General features: G+C 33.7%; 1 long non-coding RNA gene across 2 annotated transcripts in view; it reads right to left on the minus strand.

Moving 5' to 3' along the window:
• Nucleotides 1-24,689, minus strand: part of LOC132425607 (uncharacterized) — a 57,104-nt gene extending 32,415 nt beyond the window's left edge. Inside the window, exon 1 of one of the 2 annotated variants that reach the window (XR_009519470.1) lies at nt 24,559-24,689. This is a non-coding gene — a long non-coding RNA (uncharacterized lncRNA). Of the gene's footprint in view, nt 1-133; nt 315-24,558 lie in introns of those variants that run through there. The other variant, XR_009519468.1, reaches the window with a different exon arrangement.
• Between the last annotated feature and the right edge of the window lie 539 nt (nt 24,690-25,228).

A 25,228-nucleotide genomic window follows, 5' to 3' on the forward strand; every position in this document is an offset into this window, starting at 1 on the left:
CTAGTTTGAAATCAACACATAATTTCATACATATTTTCAGGAACACATTATGTATGACACAAGAATTATGCAAATAGACATAACGCATTAGGTTCCAATTGCATAAAATAAAATATTGCAAACATTTACTGACCTCATTCAGACTCAGTTCACTCTGTTAGTGATGAACACCTTTACTCTTGCTTCTAATAGCTTGTGATAAAAGCCAACAAACAGCAGCTCCTACAGCCGTCCACCGGTTACCCTGGCATCACAGAAAGTACATCTGTGTAATTCAGCTTCTCTTGAGCTCAAAGCCTCTTCTCTGTTACATAGAAAATCCAAGGCTCATGGTCAGGTAGTTCCCAACTCTAACCTCTGCTTTGAGGAGCTAAGTGCCTGGAATGAAGCAGAAAAGTGTAACTTTTTCCTCCACGTTGCCATCCAAGGTCCAGACAAGCTGGTCCTTGACCAGCTGTCCCAAATCTGTAACTGACATTTGTGAGGTGCTAATCCTGTTCACAGCCTGCTACCTTGATTCATCCTATCACAATCCACTCGTCTTCCTCACACAGGAATGAACGAGAGGAAAACTGATAGTTAGCAGAAACAGAGAAGAGAACGAGAGGATTTTTTTATAAAATAGCAACTGCATGTGACAGAAGAACTTGTAAGCCCTGGCTGGCAAGAAGACACCAAAATGTTGTAAGGAGGTAGGGTGAGAAGGTTTTTGCAAATTTCTCAGTTTCTACAATGTTCATAGACACCTTTTTCTGGTTGTTATTTTTTATATATGGTCTTCTTTTTGATGGCTTGGTTTTTTTATGATTTCACCACCAACTTGAAGTCTGCAGCATTATAAAGATGCTTGAAATAATCATTTATTAGCTGATATTTAAAGGGATCTGTCACACACACACATAATATTCAATCTCTGATCATATTTTATCTCCTCTAATAGTCTTACAGTTTCTGAAATAGTGAACAATAACTAGACATTTTAGCAGGAGTTGGATGTGGCAGTGATTGACATATGTGATAATAATGCACCATTATAATCACAGTCTCATGCTAACAGATTTTGATGTCAAAAATCTATAAGAACATCTGTTAAAAACCCCAGATTTCATATACTTTCATCCATTTCCTTGCACTCACCATTGACTATAAAGACCATTTATTTACATGTTCTTAAGAAATGAAGACAATAAACAAAAGCTGAGATCCAGATTTTTAGATCTCTACCATTCATATTATCTGCAGTACTTGATGCACTTATTTAAACAACGAGTAATTAAGAGATAAAGCTATGGTCTCAAGTAGGTATTATTCTGATGGGCAACAAAATTGCACAAATAACAGCTTGAAAAGCATTCTATATCAAGAGGGGTATGTACAAGGAACTACAGAAGTAGTCTGATGAGGTAATTAATGACATCTGGGGCATGGGGAGGAAAATGAGCATCCTTTTGCAGAAGGTGCTATCTAGAATATAGTGTAAACGTTGATTAGGACACAGCTTTTGGAGGCTGAGGCGATTCATATGTAATTCATGTTCTTCTTTAATATGATATCCTTACATAGTCAAACCAGTTCTTTTCTATAGCTATTTTCTATAAATAAATGTTCTATAAACATTTTTGAAAGCATTTAAAAAAGTTTTGAAGAATATTTATATGTTATGCAAACTGAGTCCTTCTTTTAATTAGAAAATAAATTTAGGCAAATTTAATCTGTACTCCGGAAACATGAATCCAAAAAAGAATGAGATGAGTTCCCAGGAATCCTCTGCTTTTATTATTTCCATTTTGTGAAACTCCCTCCTTCCACTTCTGCTCTTAGAAGAGTGGAATTTAGCCAGATATGGTAAGCAGAATTTTAATGTTATCCCCTCAAATTTCTGTCTCTCTCTTTTTTTTTTTTTTTTTTTTTTTGCGGTACGCGGGCCTCTCACTGTTGTGGCCTCTCCTGCTGCGGAGCACAGGCTCTGGACGCGCAGGTTCAGCGGCCATGGCTCACGGGCCCAGCCGCTCCACGGCATGTGGGATCTTCCTGGACCGGGGCACGAACCCGTTTCCCCTGCATCGCCAGGCGGACTCTCAACCACTGCACCACTAGGGAAGCCCGAATTTCTGTCTCTTGATCTAGGTACTACGACAAAGGAACTTTGGTGTAATTCATGTTACTAATTAGCTGACTTAAAAATTGCGATATTATCTTGGATTATCTGAGTAAGTACAAAACAATCACATTAGCCCCTAAAAACAGAATAGGAAGGCAGAAGAGATGAGTCAGAAGTCAGAGAAGTTTAAAACAGGACAAGGAATCAATCTGCTATTGTCGACTTTGAAGATGGAGAAAGGGAGTCATGACCAAGGAAGGCAGTCTATCTCCAGAAGCTGGAATGATCCCCTGGTTGATAGTAAGAAAGGGATACAGGAAACTCAGTCTGACAACCCCATTGTAGTAAATTCTGCCAACCTCTGCAGTAACCTTGAGAGCAGGTTCTTCCCCTCAGTTTCCAGAAAGGAATGCAGCCCTGCCGGCACCCTGATGTCTGCCTTGGGACACGTTCTCAGAACTAACTGAGCTACTCTGTGCTCAGATTTCTAACCCATGCAACTGTGAGATGACAGGGGGTGCTGCTTTACACTGCTAAGGCTGTGTAACTTGTTACAGTGGGACCTAGAGATTGTCATACTGAGTGAAATAAGTCAGGCAGCAAAAGACAAATATCATATGATATTGCTTATATGTAGAATCTAAAAGAATGGTACAAATGAACTTATTTACAAAACAGAACTAGAGTCACAGATGTAAAAAACAAACTTATGGTTACCGGGGGGAAATGGGGAGGGGGGAGGGATACATTGGGAGACTGGGATTGACATGTACACACTACTATATATATAATAGATGACTATTGGGTTGGCAAAAAAGTTCCTTTTGTTTTTAAGTAAAAATAAAAGACACATTTTCATTTTCACCAAGAACTTTATTGAACAATGTATTCACTGTTTTGTTCCACTACTTTCTGCCATTTTTCAGGCAACTTCATAGTTCCATCTTCCCAAAACGTTTTATCCTTTTGAGCAAAGAACTGTTCCAGGCACCTTTTACAGTCTTCCAGGGAATTGAAATTTTTCCATTGAGAGAATTTTGTAAAGACCGAAATAAATGGAAATCTGAAGGTGCGATGTCTGGTGAATCAGAACTTCCCAGACAAGCTGTAACAGTTTTTGCCTGGTAATCAATGTTCATCAACAGAGGAATGGATAAATATTACTCAGCCATAAAAAGGAACAAAATTGGGTCATTTGTAGAGACGTGGATGGACCTAGAGACTGTTATACAGAGTGACGTAAGTCAGAAAGAGAAAAACAAATATCAAATATTAACGCATATATGTGGAATCTGAAAAAATTGGTATAGACAGTCTTATTTACAAAGCAGAAATAGAGACACAGATGTAGAGAACAAGCGTATGGATACCAAAGGGGAAAGGGGAGTGGTGGGATGAATTGGAAGATTGGGATTGACATATATACACCATTGATACTATGTATAAAATAGATAACTAATGAGAACATAGTGTATAGCACAGGGAACTCTACTCAGTGCTCTGTGGTGACCTAAATGGGAAGGAAATCCAAAAAAGAGGAGATATATGTATACGTATAGCTGATTCACTTTGCTGTACAGTAGAAACTAATACAACATTGTAAAGCAACTATACTCCAATTAAAAAAAAAAAAAAGAAGCATGCGGTCTTGCGTTATCCTGATGGAAGATTATGCGTTTTCTGTTGACTAATTCCAGACACTTTTCGTCGAGTGCTGCTTTCAGTTGGTCTAATTGGGAGCAGTACTTCTTAGAATTAATCATTTGGTTTTCGGGACAGAGCTCATAATAGAGGACTCCCTTCGAATCCCACCATATATACATCACCTTCTTTGGATGAAGACCGGCCTTTGGTGTGGTTGGCAGTGGTTCATTCCGCTTGCCCCATGAGGTCTTCCATTCCATGTTATTGTACAGTATCCACTTTTCATTGTCCGTCACAATTTGTTTTAAAAACTGAATATTTTCATTATGTTTCAGCAGAGAATCACATGCGGAAGTACTGTTAAGAAGGGTTTTTTTGCTTAACTTATGTGGAACTCAAACATCAAAGCGATGAACATAACCAAGTTGGTGCAAATGATTTTCAAACTTGATTTGGATATTTTAAGTATGTCGGCTACCTCCCTCGTGGTATAACGTTGATTGTTCTCAATTAATGTCTCGATTTGATCACTATCAACTTCAACTGGTCTACCCGACCATGGAGCATCGTCCAGCGAGAAATCTCCGGCATAAAACTTCACAAGCCACTTTTGACATGTTTGATCCATCACAGCACCTTCTCCATACACTGCACAAATCTTTTTTTGCTTTTCAGTTGTGTTTTACCTTTCTTGAAATAATAAAACATAATATGCCGAAAATGTTACTCTTTTTCTTCCATCTTAAATATTAAAATGGCTACACAAAAATTCACCAATTTTGATAAGTTATTAAAAAAATGCACACTGATATGACAGCTGTCACAATACAATCTAACAAAATTGTTTCGAATGAATTAAAGACAACTAAGCGCTACTAGAGCCATCTTACAGAAAAAAACGAATGAATCTTTTTGCCAATCCAATAATAACAACCTACGGTAGAGCACAGGGAACTCTACTCAACACTCTGTAATGACTTATATAGGAAACGGATCTAAAAAAGAGTGGATATATGTATATGTATAACTGAGTCACTTTGCTGTACCCCTGAACCTGACACAACATTGTAAATCAACTGTACTCCAATAAAAATTTTAAAAAAAGAGAAAACAAAACGAATACACCAAACATAGCAAACTCTTCCCCAGCTCTGTATTCTCCCATACTCTTTGATTTTCATTTTTTGTTAATACACAGAACAAGGTTCTGATGAAAGCAAAGTGTCACTCTCCTACACATGCAGGAGTAGGAGAAACGTCAATCATGTTGAACCATATTACTTTGAAATTTCTTCTTTTTACCATCTCCTGGAGGTAAGACAATTACTTTTTGTTTGAGAGGAAATAAAGTTCAAGTTGCCAGTAAAATTCTGTTGCGATAATGTGTTCCAATTTATTTTACTCTGATGAATAAATAATAAACGATCATTGATAAAGAGAACACTAATACCTGAGCCAGGGTATTAAAGGCTTTAAAGCAATGGTCCTAAATTTTTATATTTGTCTTTGAGATGGGAAAATATGACCACAAACTTGGAAATGGATTTAAAGAAGACAGACTTAAAAAATTACTTTAGAGCAGTTTATTAACAGAGTCTGGACAAGAAATAAGCTTTTTTTTTTTTTTTTTTTGGTACGCGGGCCTCTCACTGCTGTGGCCTCTCCCATCGCAGAGCACAGGCTCCGGACGCGCAGGCCCAGCGGCCATGGCTCATGGGCCCAGCCACTCCGCGGCACGTGGGATCCTCCCAGACCGGGGCACGAACCCGTGTCCCCTGCATCGGCAGGCGGACTCTCAACCACCGCGCCACCAGGGAAGCCCAGAAATAAGCTTTTGAAACATGAAAAACTATTACCAAAGCAACCAGGAGCATAATACAGTTTCAAAAAACCAAACAGAATAAAACATTTCAAAAAGATGTGATAAAGAGACTTAAAATTGGCAAAGAGATTAATTAAAATAAGGAATTTTAAATGCCCCATTGGATTCTGAAAAACAGGAGAACATTAGTGATCTTCTTAGAACTAAATTTAGCAGGTAAAAATCAGATCTAAGTGTATTGACAAGTAAGTGAGAAAAAAGAACTAGTGACAAGAAGTTTACATGAGAAATGGAAAAGTGATAGAAGGTAGATTAAGAGGATTAGTGGATAATGGAAGAGCTTCTTTAGAATGAAAAACAGTTTAACCTATTCATAAACTGAAGAGAAATTTCCAGTACAAAAAAAAGTTTTAAAATATACATACAGGAAGAGGAATAAAAGTTAATATAATAACAGTAAGTGATTCCTACGAATGTAATTAATTCTCTGGAATTCAAAAGGGTAGCTGCCAGTCAGCAACTGGTGTGGGCCACAGAGGCTTTGGAAAGCCTGGGGGTCAGCAGGGGAGCTCATAGGGATACAGAGGGAGCAGAGGCTGGAGATCAGCTTGGTGCACAGGCAAGCTGCCCCAGGGCCTGCAGAGGGGAGCAGGGCCCTGTTACGGGTATCAAGGGATCCCTTAGAAGAGCGCCCATTTCCTCAATCTGGGCATTGAATTCTCTTCCTTAAGCCTAAGAGGCCAGAATATGAAACTGAAGGAAGATTTAGGCCCTACTCCTAATTAATATCAGCACATGCCCTCAGGGCATTCGTCAAGTTCTTTCATGTATGTAAAACTTATCTGTGGTTACAAGTGTTCAGGAGGAAATTAGTTTTCCAATCTTCAATGCTTTTAAGATTCTTTAAAAGCTATTTTACTGATCGTTCTTCCTTGTTTGCAGTAGGAAAAGTTGAACCAGTTCAACCTGCAACTGCTATTACTGGGAAACAGAATAGGTTGAAATTTGACTATTTCAGTTACCTAAGACTTATATATTTAAATTTTCAGAAAATCCCTTTATGCCTTTGATGACAGTCTCTCACCACTTTAGTCAGAGCACTCCATCAGCCATGGAATGACACCTCTCTCATTAGGATAAACTTTATAGCACCAAGCCTTATAAAAGTCTACATACAGTGGGCCCTCCACATCCACAGGTTTCACTTCTGCGGGTTCTGCATCCTCAAATTCAACCAACCAAGGATTGAAAATACTAGGAAAAAAAATTCTAGAAAGTTCCAAAAGTCAAACTTGAATTTGCTGTGCACCACCAACTACTTACATAGCATTTGCACTGTATTAGGTATTATAAGTAATCTAGAGATGACTTAAAGTATATGGGAGGATGTGCTTAGGTTCTATGCGAGTACTATGCCACTTTACATAAGGGACTTGAGCATCTGTGGATTTTGGTATCTGTACCAGGTGTGTGTGGAGGTGGTGAATCCTGGAACCAATCTTCTGAGGATATTGAGGGAGGATTGTATCTGGTCTGCCCAGATCTCTCTCTGGCCATTAGAAATTCTAAAATGACAGATGGTTTTTGTCTAGTCCCCAACAGCTCTTCTTGGTCAACAATTCTCTTTGTTTATGAACATAGTGAACCCCACAATTATTTCTCCTTTCTGCTGGGTGAAATAGTCAGTAAGGAAAATTAAGACCTTATTTGTTAAAAATAAAAATAAGTACTGGAAACCTGGCAATGCTCTGTAATATGATTTACCTTTTCATCTCAGCTTTTTCAGAGTATGGAATTGAGATGTAAATCTTGATCATGGATTTGAAATTTAATTGTATTCTGTCTCTCTAAATTTACAGATTGTTGAGTATTCCTGCTGCAACCCAGATGTCAGCCCTCATATTTCCTACTTTGTGTTAACTTTACAAACAGGCTGAATTGACCCTTTCTGGACCCAAGGGCATATCTGATTGACCAGTCTAGTCATAAAATGTCAACAAGTATTTTTAAATTTTCCATGTCATCCAGACTGCTCACTTTAATCAATTAATTTAAATTTTATTTAATTTGAAATTAGTTTATGTATATTTTTCAGTGTCATCGTCATTTTTAATATTCAGCACCCATCGTCACATGGTTAAGAGGTTCTGTACTGGAGAAAAACTGCCTCATTTCAGCTCCTACTTCCAATATTTAATAGGTTGGCTCCAGCAAGTTACTTAGCATTTGTTGTGTCTCTATTTCTTCATTTGTAAGAGAATGACATTAATATCTATCTCATAACGTTATTTCAGAATAAAATAGTTAATCTTTACAAACTGAAGAGAACACAGTAAGCCTTGAGATGTTAGCTCTTATTGTGATTTTAGTGTAAAATTATGATATTTTATTTTTATTATATATTGAACAATTATGCAAAAGATTATGCTCTCATGATTTTGTGCTCCTCACCTATTATATTACAAATTACATTCATGTTATAATTTAAAATACATGTTCCACATTTTCTTCAAGATAACTTAATAAACAATAGTATCTCTTATTTAATATTATGTTATTAAATATGAATGAATAATTTCGGTCGAGTCTAGTAAAGATTGTGCACTACTAGATTTCTCTTATCTTAGAACATTTATCAATTTATTTTATTTATTTATAGTGGGTAACAATAACACAAATTTATTATTTTATAATTCTGAAGGTCACAAATCTAAAATAGGTCTCATTGGGCTAAAATAACTCTTGATCTGGGACTTCCCAGTCTCCAGATTGTGAGAGAAGAAATTCTGTTGTTTAAGCCACTCAGTCTATGGTTTGTTATGGCATCCTGAATTTACTAATCCAGATTTGTTCCTTCTAGAGGTTCTAGGGGAGGATTTGTTTCCTTGCCTTGTTCAATTTTTTTTTTTTTTCCTTTGGCCATGCTCCATGGCATGAGGTCGGGGAACCTCCATGACCAGGGGTCAAACCCGTGCCCTCCTACATTGGGAGCACGTTGTCTTAACCACTGGACCACCAGGGAAGTCCCACCTTATTCAATTTCTAAAGGATCAATTTATTAATTACCTTGTATATTTTTCTACATCTTAATCTTGACAGAAATCTTTAAAAATCTAGATTCATTTTACCGAATGGGCAATTTTTTGCCAATGATAGTAAGGTGGGATTCCATTTTAAAGCCATTCATTTCCGGTATCTTAGTTAAGTGCCTTCCATATTTAATCTTGATATGTTGAAATAATACAACTTTCAGGATAATAAAAAATAAGGATGTAGACGGAAACAAACTTAAATGCATTTTGGATATGGACAGAGGCTCAGACCCAGATAGGAAGCATACACGAGTGCCGTCAGTTTCACAAAGAGTCTATTTAGTGAAAATAGAGTCCTTGGCAGAGTCAGCTGTGGTGACCAGGTGGACAAAGCTCATGCCACAAAAACAATACGGGCATGCATATGTTTTAATTTTGTAAGCAGAAAACCATCTTTTTTTTTTTTTGTGGTACGCGGGCCTCTCACTGTTGTGGCCTCTGCCGTTGCGGAGGACAGGCTTCGGACGCGCAGGCTCAGCAGCCATGGCTCATGGGCCCAGCCGCTCCGCGGCATGTAGGATCTTCCCGGACCGGGGCACGAACCCGTGTCCCCTGCACCGGCAGGTGGACCCTCAACCACTGCGCCACCAGGGAAGCCCACAAAATCATCTTGAAAGCTCTATTTTTTGCCAAACAAAAGCATTCTTAAAAATGGCTTTAAAATAAAAACATATTCAGGATGTTTTTCAAAAGCAATCACTGTCTGAAAAAAAAAAATCACTGCTTATTAAACATCTAAAAATCATTTAAAACATTATCATAGGATTTTTACCGTGTTATTTTAGAGAAAGCTTTAGAAATGTAATAAACGGAATGTGAAACAACAAAAACAAATCATCATTTATAGATAGTACTATGCTTTTAAGCTGTACAACAAACTGAAGACTTACTGATAGTTTTGGAATTTAATACTTGCTGTAAAAAACAACATAAAAGAAATTCATCATTGATCAATGTCCATCCTTGGAGTTTACAAGTACATAAAATCACTAGTAACTGGTGCCGTCTTGATATAATGAAAATAAATGCTTATGAATAAATTTTGGTACGGTCAATTTTCAAAGGTCAGAATAATCAATCATTTAAAATTATTAAATTCAAATTATATCTGTTCTAAAATTGTCCGTAGGGTTAAAATTTGAGGTGCAATACAGATAATTCACATTAAAGCAGATTACTAACGTCAAACATTTTGAAATGGGGAACACAGGCTGCATTAATTAAAGGATGTATATCCAGCAGCACAACCATGAAAATATCCAGACCAGAAATCGTGGAAAAACTTGCACTAATTAAAAACAATACAACTACAGAGTATTGGAACACATTTTTGAAATATCAATCAAACAATTTAAAAGTGTTAAAAGCAATTTTAACTATTTCCAAGATAACTCAGAGTTATGTTAGGGAATTCAGAGAAGTATTTTAATGACTCAAACAGAAAAGGTATCACTTGCTGTTTAAAAGTAACTGAAACAATTTTACAACACTGTGAAGAACTGAGAATTTTTTATAGAGTTATCTTCTAAAGAAAAGCAACTTACTATAGAAAGTTACTTAACAACAGAAATAAATTTCAAAAGAAATTCTACATCAATAGAATTTCATACCATCCTATCATTTACTTTTGTGGCCAAAAAAATCAGAGCTTATTAATCATGGCACTTAATTTTCACATCACCTTGTTTAAATAGGAAGGAAGTAATAGATTTCTATCTATAGACATAAATAGAAAAAATCAATATAAAAACTAAACTGTTCACATTCTTTTGTATCATTGCTTTTCTTGGTGGCCTCACTGAGTCAAAAATAGTAAAATTTTATCAATTATTATAGTAACAACTAACTGTCTTTCATTCAATAGCTAGATGCATATAATGCAACTTTCTTATTCATTTATAATAATGTCAAATTTATATATAAACATATATTCTCTTCAAATATTATCCAAGGCCACCCATATTTAATTGTGTAAATGATGCAAAAGCTAAACTAAACCATCTGAAGTACATGAACTCACTATTAGGTCACTGGATAATTTAAAATAAATGTACTTTAGAGTAAACTTTATCATATGCGTTTTCCCATTCAAAACTGCACTACTTTGAACAGTATACATGTAGTATTGTAATCTAGATCAAAACTAATAATCAGAATAGTCTGTAGTTTTTGGTTAATTTAGTATGGATAAAGTAATTTAATGGCTTATTAATGGAGGTCATCCACATTTGACAGCACCATATTTCTGTATGTGTTTGTGCACGTGTGTGTTTGTATATATGCATTGTAGCTTAGAAAACACAACTCAAATGAGAAATGAGGTTATAATAACACTTCTTATTAAAATTCAAATGACAGGAATACAGATATGACATATGAGTATTTATTGAGGAAAAGTAGAGGAAATTGTTTATCTTGATATTTTTATATTATATTTTTGGAGTACCTATATAAAATATACAATTAAATAATTCACAAAGGTGCCTGAAAATTGAAATAATCTTTTTCTTCTTTGATTAATTGAAAAAATTTAACTAAAAATAAAATCAGATTTCTGAGTGTCTAATCTATTCCTGTATTTTTATTTCATAAACTACTCAAGGAAATAAAATAAAAAAGTACTTTGGCAAAATTATTATCCTTCTCTCTCAGGTTAAAAAAAATAATGCATACCCAGTGAATTTAATTACTTTAGCCCAAGCCTGTTTCCCAGTTTCCCCACTGCTGATCCACCTTATTTTGTACTACTTAGTGTATTCCTGCATTTTTATGATTTGTTTTCCTTTGTGAAGAAGCAGTTTGGTCAGCACTGTTGTCAACAGCATTCTCTGAGATATGCAAAGAATCAAACTGTGTAATTTTTAAAAAATTGATTAGAAAAAAGAAAAAGGAAGAAAAATGTTGTATCTACTCTACCCAAAACTTCTCTCCTAAATCCCTCTTCTCGCTTGTCTCTTCATTACTGCCTGGGAAGGCCAGAGCCACAGTTTACCTTCATTCTATAGAAAAAATATAATCTGTAAAAATTCCAACAGTCATAGAAAAATACTACTTAGGAACAAAAGTTGATTCTGTTTTTAAATTGAATATGCTTTACTTACAAAGAAAGTACATTACTGCTTGCAATTACTATCAATTAAAAACGAAAATGTGAGTACTAATGAATCACATATATGTACAAATCTATTTGTATTAATTAACAAAAATTACCAAATAGAAAAATAAAATAAATAATTATAGTCACAGTATTTCTCAAAATATTTGAATAATTTCCAAAATACTCAGTTTTTCGAGTTACAGTTAAAAAAGCTCTAAGCAGCTGTGGTACTGGATGAGGAAAAGTGTGATACAATACACTACCACGTGTAAAATAGATAGCTAGTGGGAACGTGCTGTATAGCACAGGGAGCTCAGCTTGGTGCTCTGTGATGACCTAGATGGGTGGCATGGGGAGAGGGAGGTCCAAGAGGGAGGGGATATATGTATACATATAGCTGATTCACTTTATTGTACAGCAGAAACTAACACAACATTGTAAAGCAATTATACTCCAATTAAAACAAAAAAAGAATGAGTAGTGAATAAAGAAGGATTTATAGATAGTAAACTACATTCTTCTGACCAAATATAGAAAGGCAAACTGAACTAATTAACCATATTTTTTGTTGTTGCAGAAATTTCTATAGAGTATGTTAATGGTGGTTAAATTCCTAGTTTTGTCTACAGATTATAAAATACCAAGACATGATTTGTAAAAAAATAGACAAATAAATTAAAATCACCCTAAACCATTATACTGAGAGACAGATAACAAGATATGAATAAATGCAGAAATACATCATGTTCTTGAATCACATTACTTCCTTTCATAAAAATGTCTAGTTTCCTCAAATTAACGTAAGTGTGTCTGCACAAAATTTTGAGAAAATATGACAAAAAAGTGCCAAATAGTTTATAGTTCATATGAAGGAACATGCTTATTTCTATGAAAAATATTTAAATAGAGTGAAAAATGAAAAGCATGATCTAATTCATTAAACTATATCATGAAATAACTCAATAAATATTAAAAAATTATAACAAATGACAAAAATTACCTTTCAATTTAATTGAAAAATGAGATCATATATAAAAATGCCTCAGACTAATTGCATATATATCTGGAATAAAACATAGAACATAACCACAAAAGTACTAAAGTAAATTTAAAATTGTTAACTTTAGTGTAAACAAACTAACAATCTATTCAATAAATATAAGAACTGTGTAAAATCAAGATGTGTAGGTTGTACACTTTTTAAGAAAATAGTATATTTTCTGGAAAGTAAACATTTAATAAGTTAAAACAAAAAATCCCCTCTAAGGTGGGAGAAAATGTATGTCTGAAGTTGGATTGCTTTACCATTAAAGTTATATACTAACATATAGGATAACATTGAATTTAAAAGAACAGACTCTAGGATTGGCTGCATAAGTTTATATAATGATTCAATTTATTTGTTTTGTGATATATACAAGTTAATTAGCCTGTCAGGTTTCTCATTTGAGAATGAGGATAATAATTCACATATATATATAACTTAGAGCTCTGTTTGAAATTGTATGTCAGTATTATGCATGGCAGATGGTAAATGTTTAATACTTGTTAATCTTATTACTTATGTGTTAGCTTTTAGAATTCTTACAAATCATTAAGAAAAACATCTTGGAAAAGTGAGCAAAGGGCATATAAGAATGCAATTAAGAGATAAGGAAACATAGAACCGAGAAAATTCTCTTTGATTAGATTGACAACATTAAAGACTGGAATTTCTACAACATTTTTGGAATTTGGAAGTTTCTATTCAATTTTATGCTTGCTAAAGACTTTGACCAAGTAACCACGCCCTTGAGAATCTATTTGGAATTAAACATGTCTCCATAAGAGATATATTTAAGGATTTTTACTACAGTCTGTACTGATAAAAAAAAATAGACAAATAAAATGAAGAGAGAGAGAAAGAAGGAGAGAAAGGACAAAACTCAAAAGCAACTTGAATGCATGATAATAGAGAAATGGTTAGAGTAATCATGCTGTATTCACATGTGCCCCATTGTTGGACTTGACCACCTGTGATATGGCTCAGTGTCTTACGATATGCCCTTTGCTCATATATGAGGACAGTGTAGCGCAGGGACTCAGCATTCAGCCTAGGTCACAGAATAAGAACACATGGACACTAAATGCCAAGTGACCTACAGCCTGGAGCAGAATTTCAGTTGACTGTAGCTTTCATATAAAGTGAGTTAGAAATAAGATTTTGTTGCTGTAAGACACAGAGATTCGGTGGTTATTTGCTTTTGTCCCAAAGGCTAACAATCCTACAATGACATATTCTAAACCTATTGAAATAAGTAGACATATGATATATAGTAACAAAGAGATATGACAATATATGTATTTGTATGTGTGCATGTGTGTGTGTAATTATAATGTGCAACTTAAGAGTAGTCTCTAAATTCTGACCTTTCTTTTAAAAATGTGTGAAAAATATTTGTATGTATATGTGTTTTGAATGTGTATGAGTACTAAGAATTATAGGTATAGAAAAGAACCAAACTTTAATTTTGGTTTATATGAAAAAGGAAATAGTGGTGATGGTGGGTCAGAAGAACTGGATTGAAGATAAGATTATTAATTTTTACACAACATTTATTTATCTTGTCAAACTAGCCTGCATTGCTTGTATAATTAAGAAGAAGAAGAAGAACAATAATAACAATACAAAAAGAACTTGCAGTGAAAATTTGGTATGAAGATATTTTACACCATTTTATTTCTTTAAAAATCATTGCAAATATTCTTACAAGAAATTTTTAAAGGTCTAGAAATACTTACTTCAATCAAAAAGTGAAATAACCCCTACTAACAAAATTTTTTTCTAAAACCTAGAAAGTTTGGACCAAATCTTGGGTGAAAACTGAGAGATGATGCAAACTTTCTCAAAATTTAATTTTCAGGTGAATGACCTAGGGAACAGAAAAAAAAAAAAAAAAGAGACTGTTCTCATAGAGATGCAAAATAGCCCACGGCTGAATTGCAAGAGGGAACCTGAAAGACCAGCTAGCTTTCATTGTCTAAGAAGAAAACACTCTGAGTATATTGACATTTCTCTTATCTGAAGGCAGTATAAAAGGAGGAGAAAGCATTGATCACAACACAGTATTGAGAATTCAGAGCAAAGGTTTTTTCTGTGAACTATATTGACCTAATGAAAGAGGGGAAAATGAGGGAAGATGGTCTATCTGGAATGGAGGATATAATGGATGGGTTACCTAGTGGGTAGGGCAGAAAATTAAAACTGGTGAAGTTTCAGACTACCTCTGGTCTCCTCCACCCACTACACATTGATTACTTTCTTTGATGGATACTTATGACTTAACCTGTAAGCAACAAAGAAACACCTAGAGTATTTACTGAATTTTGATGTAAAGGGAAGAATCCTGGAGATATTTGTTATTAAATAAATGGGAAAACATCCCAGAGCACATTCAAGTCCAGAAAATTGTCGAGCAAATTCTACAAAATTTTGAGGGAGAACAAACATGACACATGACTTTGGTTCCCAGTCAAATTGTCATCCAAATAAAAGGTCACAAAAGGAACTGATGGAAATTTTAAATCACGTAAGAATTTAGGAAATATGTCAGCCTTGAGTCAATCTTGATTTTAATTAAAAAAAGGATGGTAATGACAAAATCCAACATAACAAGAGGGGAATCGTAACAAAAAATATGGAAATGGGGGACCTTACTAAATTGACTAGTATTGGCATTTAAGACATTCAAGTACTAAAGAGAGAAAACAATTGTGGGCCTGGATATAAGATATAATTGTTTTGACAATATAAATAACACAATTTTGAGCTAAGAGATGTAAAACAGACATAAGCATGCTTTCTGTACTTATTAAGCAGCAAAATAATTGTAGTAATAATGATAGTCACAAATGATAACAAAAACAAAACCAAAAACCTAACCTTCTAAATGCTTTCATAATCCATTTTTTATGTTTGGGACACACTTATACTATCAAAATAATAATCATTGTTCACTGGAAATTAAAATTTAAGTAGGCATCCTAATTGTACCTGACAATCTTATTGGAGGAGGTGTATTTGCTGGAGACTTAAAGAAACCTAAAAATATAAAATATGATATTGAATTGCATCCCGTTTGGGACAAAAATAGCTGTTAAGAATATTTTTAAGACAATGGGGAAATATGAATATGGATTAGGTATTGGAAAATGAAAAAGTATTGGCATGCAAAAAGGTGATTGTTAACTAAAAAATGCCAGGTGATATTATGTACAGTATAAACTCCTAATTATATTCTTCTAACCTGCAGTATTTAATCCTCATATAATATATATATTTTTTCTTGTCATTTTCTGACCACTCTATCACACCACTTTATTTAAAAATATGTAAATTGAAATTTAATATATTTAAAATTTTTCCTTGGACTATGAACATTTTTTTTGAATTTTATTTTATTTTTTTAAACAGTAGGTTCTTATTAGTTACCTATTTTACACATATTAGTGTATATATGTCAATCTCAATCTTCCAATCCATCCCATCCCCCACTTCCCCCCTTGGTAACCATAAGTTTGTTTTCTACATCTGTGACTCTATTTCTCCTTTGCAAATAAGTTCATCTGTACCATTTTTCTAGATTCCACAGATAAGCAATATTATATGATTTTGTCTTTCTCTTTCAGACTTACTTAACTCTGTAGGACAATCTCTAGGTCCACCCAAGTTGCTGCAAATGACATTATTTTGTTCCTTTTTATGTCTCAGTAATATTCCATAGTATATATGTACCACATCTTCTTTATCCATTCCTCTGTTGATGGACATTTAGGTTGCTTCTATGTCCTGGCTATTGTAAATAGTGTTGCAATGAACACCAGCGTGCATGCATCCTTTAGAATTATGGTGTTCTCCAGATATATGTCCAGGAGTGGGATTCCTGGGTCATATGGCAGCTCTATTTTTACCTAAATGTAAGGCTGGATACTATAAAACTCTTAGAGGAAAACATAGGCAGAACACTCTTTGACATAATCACAGCAAGATCTTTTACGATCCACCATCTAGAGTAATGAAAGTAAAAACAAAAATAAACAAATGGGACCTAATGAAACTTAAAAGCTTTTGCACAGCAAAGGAAACCATAAACAAAATGAAAAGACAACCCACAGAATGGGAGAAAATATTTGCAAATGAGACAACTGACAAGGGATTAATCTCCAAAATATACAAACAGCTCATGCAGCCCTATATCAAAAAAACAAACAACCCAATCAAAAAATGGGCAGAAGACCAAAAAGACATTTCTCCAAAGAAGACATACAAATGGCCAATAGGCACATGAAAAGATGCTCAACATGACTAATTATTAGTGAAATGAAAATCAAAAGTGCAATGAGGTATCACCTCACACTGGCCAAAATGGCCATCATCAAAAAATCTACAAACAACAAATGCTGGAGAGGGTGTGGAGAAAAGGGAATCCTCCTACACTATTGGTGGGAATGTACTGGTACAATTAATCGGTACAGCCATTATGGAGAACAGTATGGAGGTTCCTTAAATAAAACCTAATTCATCACCTTCTAAATTGCTACAGAATTAATTTTTTATTTTGCTTCTTTTTCAAAGAAGGCAGAGATTGTTATTTACTGTGTCTACTGCTGTATCTGCATGATATAGATTATTCTTTGACAAATAATAACTACCAAATGAGTTTTTTTTGAGTAAATGAATATGTGGCCAAGGTTTTTGTTGATATTAATGATTATGTGTTTAAGATAATAAACAAAATGTTACTGAAATGGTACCAATAGACTGGAAAAGGATGAAAAGAAAGGGAGGATATGTTAAGATATCTGGGAATATGAAAAATTGTTACTTGCAGAGCATTGGTAGAGAGATGACATCAGAAGGAAGGACCATACTCCCATTTTAATAAGAGGATGGAAAAAAAGGATGTTTATGGATATATGTAGTTTATAGATTTAGTGGCTAGATGTTGAGAAATTTATCATTTGAAAGTTTCTTTTGTTCTCTGCCTACTTTGACAATGTAATCATAGCCTTAGAATTAGCTGGGAGTTGGAAAATCAAACTTTTAAGTAAAGTGTAAGATAATTGAAACAGTTGTAGAAAATTAAAAGAGCTGAATAGGCAAAAGTAGACTTATTGAAAAGTATACAGTGATGTACATTATATATGGTAGATTGGTATGCATTATAATGAAATCAGTCTACTACTTTCATTGATCCTCTGCAGAAGTGTCAAGTAGTCTGGAATCCTAGCTTATTTATAGAAGGATTTTGTTTGAAATATAAGAATACTATGAGAATCCAAGTGAAATGACAGGTGTCTTAGTCAAATGAGAGTTAGTAGATTGACCAGGGACTTCAAACTGCAGAGAGTGGAACATCAAGCCAAAAGGAGGTTGACAGATGGGAAAAAAAAAATGTAATAGCATTAAAAGACTGCTGGTCCAGAACTTATTGAAACTTTTAGAAGTTTAGCAGTTTGGAGTGATGACTGGGCATAGCAGATAGATGTAGAATAGAAGAAATAAGCAGATCTAGGAAATGATCATCGCTGTTAAGGAATTGGTCATTCATACAAATCAATTCTATAGTTTGGGGGTGGAGAAAGAGATATTGTGATTCAGATTTCAAGATCTTTAATCTTATTGGTAGATTTGAAGAGATTATCAGTAGATAACAAAATAAGTTTTAAAAGTAGAGAATAGTAAACTAAATGAAACAAGCCCAACATCATAATTTTTCTTGATTATTATTTTATTTTGTTTTTAAAGAAAATAGTTATCAAATTGTCAGCCTGGGGTCTTGGAGCAAGGGGAAGGGTGACTGAATGACACAGAATTCATCACCAGAACCTGAGATACATTTGTGTGGTAAACTTGAGCTATTTTTTGTGTGGTCAAAGGGCAGTCTCCTTTTGTGGAAGCTCTTAGGGAAACAAAGTCCTTAGTGAAAACTAGATTTCATTTTGAGCAGCGAAAGTTTAGAGAAGTGAGTTTATGTTTCATTAATAAGAAGCTTAAGAGGGCATGTTGGAGAGAGAGAGAGACTAAGGATTTTGGTCAAAGAAAATGGAAGAGTAAAATAATTGGTGATGACCAGAGAGAGGATAAGATGATCAGAGTGGAGAGTGAGGGCTTGAAATTTGTGTTGAGACTAAGGAAATGAGCAAGACAGTCTTGACGTACTTAGCTATTTGTCAGGCTAACACATTTCAGTGATCTTTAGATGGTATAAACAGGTTACTCTGAATTCAGCTGTGGCTAGAATCTCATTTTCCTTTGATCTTCAGGGATGGAAACCAGCAGGCTGTGAAGAGTGATTCTAAGTGGCTGCCCAGCCAGTCAGGCCTGACAGGGGCTGGCATTTTGCTCTGTCCGCAGCCTTGCTGATTTGGTGAGGTATTTTCAAAACTACATAAAGAGTCTTATTGAAGAGTTTTGGACGCTGAAAAATTTACATTGTTTCCAAAGTGTTGGGTGGGGATAAAGTCCCATTTACTTGGTGTCAGTTTCTACCTATGTCTGGTAAAATGGATTTAAACTCACAAAAATTAAGGATAATCTACATGCAAAAAGCACCAAGCACCAAACTTAAAAGCATGAACAATTTCTACCTTATCCATTTATTTTAAACGGAATGTATTAAAGGAAAACTTTGGGGGAAGATGATGAGTAAATATACAAGTTCTTTTTTAAATTTTTCAACCCCCAAAGCATTTGTTGAGAATTTGTTGAGAATTATCCATAGATAATTTGTTGAGAATTATCCATAGATAATTTTATTTGAAAATCAATGTTGTCTATCATGATGGTCACAAAATACACCTCCTCCCATATTTTGGTGTTTAAAATACTGCAAAGTATAAATTGGTTTAAAATGTAAGTATAAAAATATACAATGTATATTATTAATATAGAAAAATAGCATTAAAGTTCTCCAGATTGAAATAAATATTCATGCTATGTTTAATGTATTTTTTAATATTCTGTGTTTATTGTTTTCCAGAAGAGAATTTTTCCTGAACTACTGAAATCCTTTAGCTATTATGCTCCAATCCTTTTAAAAAAATCAAAATAAAGTGATCTTATTTGTAGCAAATTTTGAGTATGGCTGATATTTTTTTTAATAAATAAATGGTAACTATGTTTAGTAGGTAACTTCAAAATGTGTGAGTTTAATTCTTTTCTTTAAAATGACTATTTAGTTTTTTACAGCAATGTTAAATTAATTAGTTTTCAACAACTTTCTTGGTATTTATCTGTTTCTAAATTAGTATCCCTTAAATCTATCTACACATCATATAAATATACCATATCTCGTTCTTTCTATAGAATAATTATGAAATACTTTCTATTACCAATGTGTTTTGTATATTGAGTTTGTTTTGAGTATTAGAATTACATACTATAGAATGAATCACTAGAGTCTAGCAAGGTGATGCAATGCAAGAAACAGAAGTAAAATTCAAATTTCCTAGGTTCTCTTTTTCTTTTTATTCCTAAAATAACTGTTTGATCTTTGGCTTCTGACCAGGAAATATCCACTCCACTCTGTTCAAAGATGCCTGATAATTCTTTATCAGGTTACAAAATACACCTTTACACAATTAGAGTAAAAGACCCAGTAAAGATAAATTTAGGAAAGATAAAACACATAAATTCCCTGAGCCGGAAAGAAAGTGAACTATTCTTTTACTAACTAGATAGTGCTAGAGTTCTCGTTAGCACATAAGCAGAGAAAATTAAGGTCCATAGAGTGGTACAGATTCATGGAAGAGCTTAATTCAGCTCCCATACAGTAACAATGCTTCCTATAGTACGTCATCAAAGATGTTTACAGAATTAACAAAAACACTCATCTCAGTTTTCTCTACGTTTTGATCTGGTTTCTAGTAGCCATGATACCACCATAGAAAAGTATATCTTGATTCTTCACCCCATCATTAGCATCTTTGTACAAATTTGGATTAATTTCTCTCTCAATGGCCTTTTCTCTATGAGATATGTCTCAAACTCTCATCACATTTGAATGTGGCTCTCATAACATAGTGTAGTTTCTTGGTGAGAATATCCTTTTTTGTGCTTTTACTGTTTCTTAAGTCACCATGTCAATAACTCTACAGTCAAAACATTAAAGAAACTTTAAAGGTATGAAAAATTACTGATACAATAATAATTTTATAAAGTCTTACTATGAAAGAATTCTCAAGAATGATTAGAAGCTGCACCTATAGAATTTTATGGAAAATTTATGAATGTACTACATTCAAATTCATTTCTGCTCCTGAAATATAATAAAAGTTTAAGTAATTGAAATCTAGACAGTCTAAATTACAAATTAATCTTAAAATTTGGTTATGTTACTCATTCTGTTCTCATTTATGCAGAGGCAAGCATGTAATTACTTTTGCAAATTTCCCCTCTATATCAGTCCACTTATTAATTGCCTCATAGTGTTTCTCCTTTGGAATAACTCACTTTACAAGAAATACACCAACAGTTATTATTACATAAATGTCTATCTTAATTATAACACTAATAATGGTACTAATTTCTATATTTTTTTGGCATATACCATTTGCTGGATTTTGAGCTAAATTTGTTAACTGTATTAACTCATTTGATCCTTACCACAATCCTATGAATGGAATACTACTATTATTTTCCTTTTACAGATGTAATGACTGAGTCTTAGAAAGTTTAAATTGATCATCCCAAATTGTACAATGAGAAAACATTAGAATTGAAATGTAAATTCAGGTAGTTTTACTTCAGATCACAAATTTATAAATATTACCCTTTCATCTTAAATGGGTCAATAATATGACATACTGAAGTGATTTCTTAAATAATGCCTTTATCATATCATGAGGTATTATTTAACTCCTTGTGCCTATTTATTGTACTATATAATGGTGATTTAAATAGTGACATAAGGCCAAACGGTGTGACAGAAAGTGTTCAGGTGAGAAATCAGGATTTTCTGGCATTCCCCCATCTTTCTAAGCTTGAATTTTTTTTTTTAACTTTTGGAAAATAATATTGATCTTTCAATTATTGGAGAGGATGACATTAGACAATGTAATCTATGCATTGTATGTACATATTGATTATTAACATTGAGTAGTCAATCTATAAGACATGGAAGTCCAAGTTATGTGGACTAAAGAAATAGAAAGATGGGCAACAATATATGAATTAATAAAATCTTAAAATTTGTTTTCTCACTCATATCTTCACTTTTCATATTTCTTCACTCTTATTCCATAAAGTCCCATGAATAACTAAGTAAAATCATTACTAATGGTAGTAAACTGCCAACATGTTGTCTCATCTCCTTGAAAAATTAACTGGATGCCTTCCTTATCCTGCTGGGGCTCTCATACTCTACTCTGGGCAACACCATTTTCCCTATCCACTACCAGAAATGAGCCAACCTTGTGTTGTCCCAAATCTAGTGATCTTAGGACTTTATTGTTCACAAAGAAAATGGAAAAGAAAAGAAGAAAAAAGAGAATCTCTCTCTAAATACAATTGAATAAATAATAAATACATAAATTCTGGTATATAAACAGGAGGTGATATGTTTATTTACATTAAAGCATCCTTGACTCAATAGCTTCCTGAAATATTTGCATTTTATCAGAGAAGAAAAACTTATCTTAAAAAATGAATATTTAATACTGAATTCTATGAATTAGAAAATTGATATACACTAATATGTATAAAATGGATAACTAATAAGAACCTGCTGTATAAAAAATAAATAAAATAAAATTCAAAAATTAAAAAAAAAATCGACAGTACTTTTACTCCAACTAATATATTTCCATTGAGGGAGAGTTGTTAACTATTGGGTATTTGAGACCTTCAGGTTTCCTGGACATGAAATCCTTAAGGCAGCCATTTATTTTTCTTACATAAAATGTGATTCTGTCTAGAAAAAATGGTAGAGATGAACCGGTTTGCAAGGCAGAAATAGAGATGCAAATGTAGAGAACAAATGTATGGACACCAAGGGGGGAAAGCAGTGGGGTGGTGGTGGTGGGATGAATTGGGAGATGGGGATTGACATGTATACACTAATATGTGTAAAATAGATAACTAGTAAGAACCCGCTGTACAAAAATAAATAAAATAAAAGTTAAACAACAACAACAAAGATGTGATTCTGACTAAAAGCCATACGTCAACACTTAGGAGTTGGTGAAATAAGAATTACATACATAAAAGAAGTAAAATACAATTTCAAGCTACTATAGTCTATAGGGTTTCAAATAACTATCCTGACTTATAGGCATTGTTCTAAACAATTAACATGTACTAACTAATTTAATTTGTATCACAGTATTATGAAATAGGTTATTTTTTCATTATACAAGTGAAGAAACTGAGACACAGATGTTATTAAAACTGCTCTCAAGTTGTGTAAAATCAGTGGGTGGCAGAGCTGAATTCCCAGCCTAGGCACCCTGCATTGGTAAGCACTATGCAATGCTGCTTTCTGATAAGTCAGCAAACATAGATATTGTTTTGTGATGAATCAGAAACTTCTCTGATATCCCAGCATCTTTTTATATTAGCAACACAAGTGCCAGAAACCTATAGGAATTACCATTTCTTATCAAACTTTAGAGTTTTCACCCTTGAATCATCAGAAGTTCACTTATCTGTGAACAGAGAAAATAGACCTTTACTCTTATCTGTCATTTTAAAGCAATAAATGTGATAAGATTTCTTTTCAGTAGGGCAGCTTGCTTATTTTTGACTTTCCTTATTTTTTTTTTAATAGAATAAGTTAAAACGTGGCAGCTGTTTTTCCACTGAAAGGTGTGTGAATGGCAGTGTGTCAACCTAAAAAACTGTCAATAGACCATCTCTTTCCACATGAAGCTCCCTGTTTAAACTACTTCTGGACATTTTTATTCTCCAAGCATTTTGATTTTTGAGTTAATCAAATTTTCTGAACTGAGTCAGGAAATATTTATTACCATTAAAAAATATAAAGGAAAAAGATAACTAATGTTTTCATTATACATATTTTTCCCTTTAATGCTCTCAACAGTCTCAAGTTTATGTTAAATAATATTTTAGTAGAAAATGTACATAAAGAACAAGAATGTATTTTTATCTTAAGTTATATTATAATAGTTTTCCTCCTTGTAGTATTCTTGAGAATCTTTTTAACATCGCTATTTCTATTGAATATGATGCCTTTCATCATCACCAAAGATAAATCCCCATTTCTACATAGTAGTAAGCTGTGAAGTTTCAGTGTGAAGAAAGTGTGATAACATCTCCTGAAACGACAATATAGCTCTTTCTATACTGCATCTCATCAGAGTCTCTCAAGGCAATTAAAAATAAATGGGAAAATACTGTTCTCAGGGAAAATATTTTCATAGTCAGAAACAGGTACATCCATTTCACAGCTGGAAATATTGGCAAGAGAATGAGATTAGATAAGTAAAAGTTCACGTTTTACTGAGGATAGTCCAGCATTTTGTAGACTTATTCGTGTTCTAATCACTAAATAATTCATTCTCCTTTTCTGTATAATTCAGTCCATGAATTGATGTTCATATGCACCGTTTTGCAGTGCAATACAAAATTTAGGAATATCAGTGCCATGTAGAGCATTAAAGTGAATCTTGGACAAAGGTTTGAGGAAACAAATTTCTAGTGTTGTCTTTAAAATTTTTAGTAATGTAACGATGAAGATGAATATGATTAATATAACGATGATGATAAAGGAAGCAATATATTTTATAATAACTGATAAATTACCTTCAAGAAATAACCATTAGGGGGCTTCCCTGGTGGTGCAGTGGTTGAGAGTCCACCTGCCGATGAAAGGGACACGGGTTCGCGCCCCGGTCTGGGAGGATCCCACACACCGCGGAGAGGCTGGGCCCGTGAGCCATGGCCTCTGAGCCTGCGCGTCCGGAGCCTGTGCTCCACAACGGGAGAGGCCACAACAGAGAGACGCCCGTGTACCGCAAAAAAAAAAAAAAAAAAAGAAAGAAAGAAATAACCATTAAAATGTTTCTTATAACTTGTGGCTATTGTATTAAAAGTTTAAAAGAATCATTGTATTTTGTCTTCTGTTAAATATGTGATGATTCGTTCTTCCTGAAACTCTACACAATTTTGGTAAAAACATGGAATCTAATTATTTTCCAAACATAAAATAAAAATACTGTAGCATTTATTGAATTCTCTCACACACCTAATACTTGTAAGAATGATTTCTTGATGAAAATATAATAATGTGTTATGTCTATACACATAACTTCTCATAATTTTATTATCAATTTTACATAATTTCCCCAAATTGGGCTCAGAGTTATTTGGAGTGGAACCATCCATATAAATGCAGTACATGGCTGCCAATAACACCAGTATGGCTTTTAAGATCTCAGTACAGTTATCACGAGTACAATTTTCACAGCCTAAC

Source organism: Delphinus delphis, chromosome 5, assembly GCF_949987515.2.
Source record: "Delphinus delphis chromosome 5, mDelDel1.2, whole genome shotgun sequence".
Classification (NCBI taxonomy): domain Eukaryota; kingdom Metazoa; phylum Chordata; class Mammalia; order Artiodactyla; family Delphinidae; genus Delphinus; species Delphinus delphis.